Genomic DNA, 10,658 nt, shown 5'->3' with positions numbered 1-10,658 from the left:
GTTTTGAGCCTCCTATGGACTCATTTCACTTTTTTGTTGAAAATACTAGCTTAAGGGCATTTTGGGTATTTTCTTTGGGAAATAAATTCTGTTCTCGACTTTGTCACATAGAAAATGTGATTTTAGGGGGAGTTTCTTCTTCGTGTTTTTCTGAAAAATGTCATCTTAACCTCGAAAACCGCGTTACAAACTCAATTTTCTGTTAAAACACTATTTCTGCTACCTAGGGTTGCTTCTGCCCATTTGGGCCGGCGCCCGCGGGTTCTGGGCGAGCGCCCGTGGGTTTTGGGCGGGCCCCCACCAAGATTCAGGGCTGCCCCACACCTTTTCCCACGGTTCTGCGGGTTTTGGGTGGGCGCCTGCATTGCTTCTGGGCTGCACTGCACCTCCAACTTCGGATGGCTATATCTCACTCGTTTTAACTCCTAATTGGTCCATTCTTGAGTCTAAACTGACCGCGTCGAAATAAGCTTTCCAATGGTATCAATTAGTGCTTCAAATTCTATTATTGTCTCAAGTTATTCAGATTTTAGTAAGGTAGTGTCAGAATTTGGTTCGAACCGGGATAGGGTTTTCCTTCCTTCGACTTCATGATTTCATATCTTTGCCATCTGGACTCCGAATCATGCGATTCTTGAGTCCATATTTGTTAATTTTTCATTGCATATCCAATGGTGTACACGGGGGTACTCATTTCAGTTGGAATTACCATTTTACCCTTTTAGCCTTAAGTGCTCGTTTTTTTTCATCTTGTCATTTCTCCTTCGTCCGGACTCCGAATTATGCGATTCTTGAGTCCATCTTGATTAGTTTTTCGTTGTCCTTCCAATGGTGTGCTCGGTGGCACCCGAATCTATATTCTCAGAAATGACTATTCTGCCCCTGGGGGCTTAATTGTTACTTTTTCGATCTATTACTTCCGCACTTATTCCTTTGAGTTCCGTGACCTCATAGAAGGTCATCTTAGGGTCTTAGAGGTGTGTTGTGCCTTGGGAGACCGTTGTATTATTTCTAGCTTCCGCATCTTGGATCCAGTTCGGGTCATCATAGGACACTAGGTTGAAAAAAATCCAGGGTCGTTACATGCCACCCTTTTTCTCTTAATTAAACCTTCTTCCTTTTGTTAAAAAGTCATAATGCATTTGCGTTTTGTGTTTGTCTTGACTGCGTGCATCTTTTCCCCTTATTAGAACCCGTTTTTGGCCATTTTTTGAGTTCCGGTTTGAGGTCAAGTTAGGATTTTGGTAGGTCCTCTTTGGAGTTTAATGTTCACGGCGTTGTCCCCGACAAAACTCGAAGTATTGTCGAATTCGGAGCCGTTTCATTTTGGTGGCTTTTGAGATTTTCATCTCAAATTGAGATATGTGATGTCTTAGGCTTTTATTTATGTTGTATTGATGATTTTATAAGCTTATACCACTTATATGCATGTTTTGTATTAATCCTAAAATTTAATTTAATTATTTTCCTTGTATAGGATTTAATTCTCAATGATGTGTATAACTTAGAATTAAAGTATAACATGCTAGTAAATTTGGCCTTGATATGGTTGTTGACATATATTAAATTTAGGTCATTTGAATAAGAACTGCAACTTTTATTTAATATTTTTCTTTTGTGAAAGATTAATTCCCATGGCCGTACATTGTATGAAATTAACTTGTGATAGGTTATTAAATTAAGTCTTGACATGCTCTTTAACATACTTTAATTTTGGAGCATTTGGATGAGTATGAAAATCTAGAGATTTTAATTAAATGAATTAATTAAAATCGATTTAAGGGTTCCATTGGCTTAATTGAGTTTTAAACTTGATATTTGAAATGACTATGACTTATTTACTAGCATATATTAAATTGGAACCATTTGAAGTTGCTTTAGAAGTTAGAGATTTAATTATCATGATTTAATTAAATTCTACTTTGTTGTTCCATTGGCTTAATTAAGATTTTGAATGAATGTATGTACTGGCCATGCAATATTGTTTAACATGTGTTAATTAGGGATCATATAATTGAGATTTGAAATTTAGAGAAATTAATTAGTTTATTTAATTAATTTTCGTTTCTATAGCATTAATGATTTAATCATGTGTTTGACATTAGTTATATGCTTAAATCATGATTTTGGACTTGTATTTAATTCATGAGTTTATGATTTCAATGTTGAGATATATTGTTATAGCGTGTAATGAATCGCATACTGAAGATTCGACATTTGTCATACCTTAGTAGTTGTGGACTTAGAACATGTATTGTATGTGTTTCATTCGGTTGTATATGGTAGATAGTTGATTATCTTAGATATACATCTTGATATATACGTTATTGCATTATTTATTGATATTGGAAACTTGGGGATGTCGTTGTTTGACTATGGCTTGGACATGGTTTTAATACGGGGAATTGTCCCTCAATAGTCTAGTGCGCACATAGATAGGTTACCCATGGGCTAGTAACCCTAAAGTAACTATGGTGTCGGTTTGATCCGACGTGATGTCCAAATATCCACTTTGTTTGATTTCGCATTTTGTTTCAAGTGGATAACTAGATGATATTGTAACTTGTTGTTCTTTAATTGATTTTCCGTTTTGAGTTTCAAGATGTTAACTTAGAGGAATCATGTTTTATGTATTGTATTAGAAGTTCTAATATTGGTTAAATTGCATCGATATTGTGATTTGTATTTTGATGTTCAAATTTAATTTAGGAATGATCTTTTAAATTCATTAGAACATAGACGTTAGGTGGCATAATCCAATTTAGTTGTTTTCATATTTTAGATTTCAAGTTAAAGACTTTGAGAATCTATATCTTGATATTTTATATAATATGTTTCCATGATTATTTGAGTTGCATGAACAATGTGATTATGCTAGAAACAGTCTAAGGTAGCTTAGGATGATTCCTTAGACTCATTGAAACATAGACGGTAGGTGGCATGACCCACTTTAGTTGTTTTCGTATCTTAAGTTGCAAGTTGATATTTTTGAGAACCTATATCTTGTTGCTTTGTATAACATGTTTCTATGTTATTTAAATTGCATGAATGGTGTGATTTATGTTATAAATAATCTAAGGTAGCTTAGGATGATCCCTGGGTCTCACTTTGACATAGAGTTAGGTGACATGAGCCCCTTTAACATGTTTCACCTTAAGGTGATATAATTGTAAAATGTTAGGTCGATGCATACTCATCTCCAACGAGTAGTTTTATGTTACTCACCCACGTAGTGGAGACATTTTTCAGGTACAGGGACCTTGATTTGGGATGCACACTAAGCCATGAAAGTTTCATAGACTTGAAGTATCATTTTCATAAAAATGTTGGCATGAAATCCTATTTGTAGCTTTGTATGTCAAAACTTGTATCTTTGATTCCATATATGTAACGTGTACATAAATACACCTTTTACGATGTATTTGACATGTATGAGATGAGGTCAGAGGCCAATTACTATTATTTTGTATCCTATGTAACTTTTAACTTCAAGAAATATTATGGAAATATTGGAAAATGACAAGTCATTACTTCACCATGTTAGCATCGGGTGTGGGAATTCCATTTTTATTCTTTCATAAAGTCTCATTAATCATGTATGGAGTGTGGTCAAGGGCCAAATGGTAATTTGAAACCATTTCATATTTTTTAATTTCAAATTTTCCATTTTGAGTTTAATTTTGCCATTTTTGGCCGTCGGGGGGTCGTATTTTGCATCGGCCATTTTTAAAAGCCACGGACCATTCCCGCGTGCTTAAAAACACTAAATACATTTGCGTGCATAATCATTTTAGCCTAGAAATGCATTGAGGGTCAAATGAACACTTGGTGCAAAGTTATATTTTCCTTGTTTTTGGCCTATACTGATCATGGGCGTTTTGGGCATTTCACAGCGCGTTTTTTTTTCTTCTTTTGAAATGGTCAGGTAGAAAACGTGATTTTAGGGGGAGTTTATTCTTCATGTTTTTTCAGAAAATATTGTCTTGGTACCAGAAATCCCTTGCAAAGTTCAGTTTTCTGCTATGCATGTAACAACTTTTTTACCCTCTTGGCCTAAACTGATTTAAGGGCATTTTGGAAATTTTCCTTGAGAAAAAAATTCTGGTCTTCACATAGAAAACGTGATTTTTTTTTTTTGGGGAGGGGGGGGGTGGTTTCTTCTTCGCATTTTTCCAGAAAATGTCATCTCGGACCCAAAAACCCCGCGTCAAAATTTGATTTCCTGTGTACACCTGCACTATTTGAAAAAGTCTGTTGTAAGGGCATTTTGGGGATTTCACGTCAAAAATATATATATATTTTTTGACATGGTCAGCTTGGAAAAATAATTTTAAGGGGGGTTTCTTCTTCGTGTTTTTTCAGAAAACATCGTTTAGTACCTCAAAACGGCGCACAAACTTCAACATTTTGCCCAAGTTACTATTTATTACTGTCAAAACACTATTCACGGCCTTGGCGACGTCAATACTTTGTTTTGACTTTTCTCTTCCATCCGGACTCCAAATCAAGTGATTCTTGAGTCTAACTTGATTAATTTTTCACTGTCTTTCCAATGATGTGCTCAGTAGCACCCAGATCTTGTTAAAAATTACTATTTTGCCCTTAGGGCTAAACTTGTTCAGTTTTCTTTTCTTTCTTTTTTTTAAATTTCTTCCGCTATGCTTTCTTATAAGTTTCGTGACTTCATGGGAAGTCACGGATGTGTCTTGGGAATGAAGTACATTTCTAGAGACGTTATTTCCATATAAAAGACTATTTTGCCCTTAGGGGCTTTTTGGTCTTTTTCTGATCTTTTCTTCCGCGTCGGTTCTCATGGAGTCCCATAGCCTTATGAAAGGTCACTTTGGTATCTTAGGGATATTGTATATCCCTAGAGACTCGTTTTCTATTTTCGCTTCTGCATTTCGGATCCGTTATCAGGTCAAACTACAGTTCATCACAAGATGCACTGGCTTGAAAAACCAGGGCCGCCACATAACCATTTCCACAAGGCGTCCGGAAACCAAGATTGTTCTTGAAAGCTGAGTCCGAACGCCAGCCTTATTTTTCTGCAATGCCTTTCATCTTCCTTGCTAGGCTTCTCGGGTCTACTTCCCTTCTCAGGCTGAGCTTGCTCAGGGACTTAGGACCACTTTGGTTGATTCTATAGCTCTCCATGAACCATGTTCATTTAAATCCTGTAAAAACTTGCTTTTATTCGATTTTGGAGATAAGCCCTGAAAATAGACAAAATATACAAAAACATATAAAATACACTTTATTAATATGCTAAACAGACTAAAACATGCAATTAAGGGCATTTGAATATGAAATATTCGGTGCTTACCAAACCCTCAAACTTACATTTTGCTAGTCCCTTAGCAAAACAGAAATAAAACACCCCCTCTTTCGTGGTAGTGATGATTGCATTTAGCATATATAATAAGCCTTTTAAACCCCTAAGCATCCCTAGAGGACGAGTGAAGTCTCATAAGATTTTAACAGAAATGCTACCCAAAACATTAGCAAGAAAGTTCATTCTTGAAGTTGGAACATATGACATTAGGGAGAATTTTATTATGAAGACTACAACAAGTATGTGAAGCAATAATATCTCAAAACAATTTTCAAATTTCAGCATTCATGCATCGATAATATAATCCATATACACAACTTTCAATATCTCATCTTTAATAGCATTCATCTCAAGCTTCCATCAAAAGTGAATCAGAATATTTTACTTTATTTATTTTTTTAATGCATTCTAACCCCTTCATAGCACATATCATAGCTTTCAGATCCTTAACTTGTCTTTTGAAATAAAATCTCTAAGGAATGAATTTTATTTCTATTTTATTTTATTTTATTTCAGGATGACCGTGTAATGTCTAAGTCCCTTAAGTTTTCTTCTAACTATCCCATGTAGCGAGCGTTAAGCCAACGACTCCCAAACCAAATAGTCTTAGCGCGCTAAGTGTAAAAACACTCCGAAGAGAGTAATGACTAGGGATAACTAGGTTACGAACTCAAACAGGCCAACACATGATACACTCTCCACTTGTCTTCCTTTTTACATGAACACTCAATGCTTGATGAGGCATAAGGTCTAGTTATTCGGTCGACAAAGTAAATGAATGTAAAATTAATATATATATATTTTTAATTCAATGCCAAGGAAACTTCTTCCATCCAACTCGTTAATTCAGATAAGCCATGATACCACAAAAAGGAAGTTGCATACATATTTTTTTTTTAAATTCCGATCTGCTCAAGTGTAGTGTGAATTCAACTTAGAGATGAAAACTCGAAAATGCTCTATCTAAGTCATGCAATGGACCTTTTTCATCTAACATGCATACTAACATTTTTCAACCATTCTTTGATATCATATGTATACATACCAGTTGTATTAATCATATAAATCTCCTCCCCAACAAGTTCTAACCAAAAAAAAAAAAAAAATCATTTGCCTATCATTTTTTTTTTTTTCTTTTCTAGCCAAGTTGACAATGAACTATACAACATTGCATGCATATAATTGGTCACACCCCAAACACCCCCAAACTTAATCAATACATTGTCCTCAATTTATGAAAACAAGCATAAACTGAAAATATAAAAAGGGTAAAAAGGAGCAACACTACCAAGTGTTGAAGCATGCATGCTATACATCCAATCCCATAGGATATGCTAAGTATCCTCCCCCAAACTTGTACCTGATAATCTGTCAATATACCACTAGGTACCAAGCATAAAAACATAGATATAGAAACATTGATATAAATCTGAAAAAGGCGCATCATGCTTTTAATTAAAACTGGGAAATAGAGCAAAATTTGTGCACATAAAACGTGCACCCACATGTCACGCCAAACATGGCCCAAACAAATATCCAAAAATACAGAGAAGTATGAGAAAGAAATGAAAGGAAGAATAAAAATAAGGAGAGAAAATGGGCTCAGTCCAAATTTCTAGGTTTGGGCGTTCGGACGCATCGGGCGGCGTCCGGACACCAAGTGCCAAGGAGCGTAGTGGTGCAGCCTTGCACTTGCCATGGCATGCAGCTGGACATTGGGCATCCAGACGAAATTTTGCCAGTTGGCTGGAATTTCTTTTTGGCCATTTGGAGGTTGGGACGGAGTCAAAAAATTTCAGAAACTCTTGAATACATTGATAACCTACTGGGACACTCTCTAGAACACTCGGAATGAAAAACGAAGGTGTTATATGAAATCTCAAATTTTTGAGTTCAGGAAACTTATTTGTGCCTAGTTGCCTTAGCGTCCGGACGCCAAGATGGGCATCCAGATGCAAATTTGTTTGAAATCTATTTTTTTATTTTGAAAGCCGAAACTAACCTGAAAAATTCTGAAACTTTAACTGGAACCTGTTTATTGCCCAAGACACCTAGTATAACCATCGGAATGAGATTCAGAGCACTTTTGTCAAAGTGCTAATTTTGAGGTCTTGGGCAAAAATTTTGAATTTTTATTTATTTATTTATTTATTTTTCAATGTAAAAATACATCTAAAAGATAAAAATGACCAAAATGACAAAAAGAGAAAAATAAAAAATTGAAAAACATCTAACAACTATGAATCTCAAGGTAAGGGCTAACGTTTACCATGTCTCTCTGGAGAGTCTTGTGTTCCCATATAAGAAAGTTTCTCTAGGAGTGGAGAAAATAGAGAGTGATGATAAAAAATGCGAGTAGGTAAAGGAAGGACCTTAACCCACTCTTCTCCCTCAATTAAGAAATTTGGATTATTTAGGGGCTGTTTTGGATTATGGGAAGGTTGATTTGGATTTTTGAGGGAAACAATCTCTTCACCATTCATTTCCTCATTTTGAACCACAATTGGATTTTTGAGGGAAACAATCTCTTCACCATTCATTTCCTCATTTTGAACCACAAATTCTTCATGCAATGTTTCTGATTTTTATCATTTTTTCATTTTCTAGAATTTTTTTGATTTATCGGGGTTATTTTTGTCTTGCCTCGTTTTACGTACCGGACTCCGTAGGATGTGCAGGGAGTGTTTGAGAATTTTTTGGGGCATTCCCTTGAGTTCAGGACTCTTAAAAATATATTAGTTGTCATTTTGGCATTTTTTCATTTTTCGGGCCAAGAGGTCCCAAATGGGACCAATAACTGGATTCATTGTGCACGAGGATCATTTTTCAGGGATATTACACTTCATACATATTTATTTGATGCATATTTATGTGGTTATATGTTTAGATGTGTATTGTATTATGTGTGTGTGTGTGTGTGTGTGTGTGTGCATAGTCTGACAAAAAGGATATTTAGCCACATGGGGCCCACGAGAACTTAAAACCTTTTATTAAGGCCACAATTTCATATTTGGAGGCCATTCTTTTCCTTCCAAACCGTGCCTCACTTTCTCTCACTGTACAAATATGAGACGGCCCAAGTTTTTCAACCCGGTGCGTCAGTGATGAACCGAAAGATAACCTGATAACGGATCCAAAATGGGGAAGCAAAAGACAAAACAACGGTCTCTAGAGATACCACGCATCTCTAAGACACCAATGTGACACTCAATGAGGTCACGGAACCCAAAGGAAACAAATGCGGAAGCAACATTTCAAAAATGAACAAGATTGAACCTAGGGGCAAAATCATCATTTCTAGCTTAAAATTGGGTGCCACCGAGCACACCATTGGAAAGAAAACGAAAAATCAAGGAACTTAGACTCAAAAATCGCTTGATTCGGAGTCCGGATGAAGAAGATATGGCTTACGGAAGAAGAAGGGGCAAAACGGTCAAAAATAGCAAACCCAAGAACATCTAACCGGTTAGATGGCCTATCTAACAGGTTAAAAGGCCAAAAATAGTGACAAAAACGCTGCCCACACTCATGTAACCAGTTACAAGACCCCATCTAAACGTTTAGATGTGAAGGGGTAGTAAGGGTGCGACCCAAAAACTTGGCAGCAGGGGTTTTTCCCGAAAAAATGAAAATTTGAGGGTCTAGATGACATTTTATGGAAAAACACAAAAAAGAAACCCCCCTCAAAATTGAGTTTTCTATGTGACTTACGAAAAAATTTAAAAATACTCACTATGAAATGCCCAAAATGCCCTCCCAAGAAAACTGGTCCAGAGAGTCCAAAAAGCTGCTAAATTAAAAAACTGACAGCTGAACTTCGGAAGCGATTTCCGATGTCAAGACAACATTTTCTGGAAAATCACAAAAAAGAAACCCCCCCTAAAATCATGTTTTCTATTCAACCATGTGAAGAACGGAATTTATTTCCCAAAAAAAATTTCCAAAATACCCTTAGGTCAGAATATGCAACAAAAGTGAAAAATGAGTCCGTATGAGGCTCATTTCACCAAAGAAGAAGCTTTGCCCGGAAACCGACCATGCACGCAAATGTAACTTACCTAGTAAGATGTGCTACAATGGTCCACGGCTCAAAAATATGGCCGATACAAAATATAACCCCCCAATGGCCAAAATGCCAAAAACGAAGTTTGGAACGAAAACTTGAAATTTAAAATCATGAGATGGTTTCAAAATGCCGCTTGGCCCTTGGCCACACTTCATACATGGTGAATGAAAGCTAATGGAAGAATCAAATGGAATTCCCACACCCAATGCAAACATGGTGAAGTAAAAACTCAATATTTTTCAATACTTTCACAATATTCCATGAAGTCAAAATTTACATAGGATACAAATTACATGTTATTGGCCTCCGGCCTCATATCATACATGTCAAATATATCGTAAAGAGTGTACTCATGTACATATTACATATAAGGAATCAAATGTACACATGTTGACATATAAGACTACAATTGGCATTCCAAGCCAACCTTCACAAAAATGGAAGTCTCCAAGTCCACAAACCATGCAAGCCTAATGAAAACCTCAACTTTGATTCTTGTACCTGAAATATGCCCCAGTATCGTAGGGGTGAGTAACATAAAGCTACTCGTAGGAAATGAGCATGCATCGACCTACCTTTTACAAGTTTGCATGATTTAATTATTGTGGTTTATTCTACCTAACGTCTATGTCAAAGGTGAGACTCAAGGAGCATCCTAGCTACCTAAGATCATTTCTAACATCAATCACCTCATTCATGCAATTTTAGCAACATAGGGTTATGCTTACACAAAGCAACAACATAGGAGCATTCTCACACAAAGCAACAACATAGGCGCATGCTTACATAAAGCAACAACATATAGATTCTCAAGGTTATCAACTTGAAGTCTAAAATGCAACATCAACTAAATATAACAATTTAGTATAATTAGAATATCTAATACCACACATCAAGACATAGATTCTCTAGGTTATCAACTAGAAATCTAAAAGTGTGAAATCAACTAAATATAGCAATTTAGTATGGATGTACTTAACAACATTAAAATCGCCAATAGCCAAAACCACAAGTCAACAAGGTAAACATGATTGTCAACTTGAAATTGAATGCGAAAACAAAAAGTGGAAGACTTGGACATCACACTCGGAATTCTGCCGAGACCTCAATGGTTATTCTGGGCACTAACCCGCAGGGAAGACCACCCTAAGTGCGCACTATCTCAATGACTTAGAGGACTCACGTCCCGGTACTAGAGCCAAACCCTAGCTATCTCAACTCAACAATGTTCCAAGATTCCAAAATAAGCCAAATAAG

The sequence above is a fragment of the Cornus florida genome, unplaced genomic scaffold, assembly GCF_030987335.1.
Source record: "Cornus florida cultivar Cherokee Brave unplaced genomic scaffold, ASM3098733v1 CherokeeBrave_3.0.0_Hap2_Chr05, whole genome shotgun sequence".
Taxonomy (NCBI): domain Eukaryota; kingdom Viridiplantae; phylum Streptophyta; class Magnoliopsida; order Cornales; family Cornaceae; genus Cornus; species Cornus florida.
This window is presented reverse-complemented; position numbering follows the sequence as displayed.